The following is a 1314-nucleotide window of genomic DNA, read 5'->3' as shown; positions in this document are numbered from 1 at the left end:
GGAGACGCGCAAACAGCAACAATTTTTTTATTATTCAGTACTGCTACCAAAAGGTCATTCTATGACAAAGAACTCATTGGGGAACAGCAGTTGCACCGGGTTACCTGGTATAAGACCAACATATTGTTCCCAAAAAGAAACATAAGTTGCAATTTTATAAGATGGAAAAGCATACAAAATAAAGAAAGAATTGGGATATACATCCACATGGGTTGCTAAATAAAGTGTATGCACAATTAGTGAAATTCATCTAAAAACTAAAGTATGCAGAGAGCAAGACAACATGTGAGATAATTAACCTAACCTACGGTCTACTTGTGATGTATTTGGGGCTGTGCAAGAGACCTCTTTCCCTTGCAATGAACAAGGCCCAACTTTGAAAGCGGTGATACAAAATTTAATGTAATGATCAAAAAGCACAATTTGGAGAACACTTAGATTCCACAAATCCAGCTAGATAGAAGCAACTCAAAATAAAAATGGTCTGAAATTAAAAAACTCTTGTTCGACAACCGCTAGCCCCGGCCTCCCCAGCCTCCGCTCCGGCGTCTTGGCAACACCGCTCTAGGACCTTGTTCGGGCTGTATGCTTCTACTTGGCATAATATTTGCTTCTTCAACAATAAATTTTCATTTACCTAGTAAGAGAGATCATACGAGTTGCAAGTAGCAACTGCAAGTAATTGCAGGATGTAGTAGATGTTAGGAATATGAAGTATAGCACTGACCCAATTGGATGCCCTGGCCTTGTGCTTCTTGGAGACAACCCAATGCACCTGCCCTTGCCATCAACCATGGGCAGGCCGTACTGGGTGGCAAAGAGTGTGTTGATCCCTGCCAGACATCACCTTCTCGAGCGTCGCCATGTGACTCATCTGCAGTAGACCAAACCCAATCCCGATTCAATCCCCACAAACCGTCAGATACATGAGTATGTATGGGTGGGCTTCAGTTACAAATATGTGGGGGGAAATTAAGCACCGGCTACAACAAATGTAAATATTCCGAGATGTTCATGGCATTATAGTGCACAAGATTATTTTTTACGACATGAAGAGATAAGATCCGGGTAGCATGAATGACCACCTTAACTGATTGGAGATTGCAAGAGCTTAAATTGATCCAGGGATGTATCACTTTACGAATCCAAGACCTGGGAGAGGATGCAATAGGGAGTGAGCATAGATGGGAAAAGAGAGGGAGAGAGGGAAGGGTTGGGGCAAGCTTACCTTGGCTGGTTGGCAGCAGCCGAGCTCGCCGTCGGTTGACGCAAGCGCCGGTCCCCAAGCCATGCCCACCACCGCTCCCACCGCCT

General features: G+C 44.4%; 1 long non-coding RNA gene across 1 annotated transcript; it reads right to left on the bottom strand.

Moving 5' to 3' along the window:
- Positions 1–1310, bottom strand: LOC119345304. The gene is made up of 4 exons (XR_005166994.1): positions 1229–1310; positions 1086–1152; positions 728–874; positions 1–104 (listed from the first exon to the last, which is right to left on the bottom strand). It is a non-coding gene; the product is annotated as an uncharacterized LOC119345304 (long non-coding RNA).
- Positions 1311–1314: the final 4 nt, after the last annotated feature.

The sequence above is a fragment of the Triticum dicoccoides genome, unplaced genomic scaffold (assembly GCF_002162155.2).
Source record: "Triticum dicoccoides isolate Atlit2015 ecotype Zavitan unplaced genomic scaffold, WEW_v2.0 scaffold223313, whole genome shotgun sequence".
NCBI lineage: Eukaryota > Viridiplantae > Streptophyta > Magnoliopsida > Poales > Poaceae > Triticum > Triticum dicoccoides.
The sequence above is the reverse complement of the archived record's forward strand: the minus strand, read 5'-3'. Positions and strand labels throughout refer to the sequence as shown.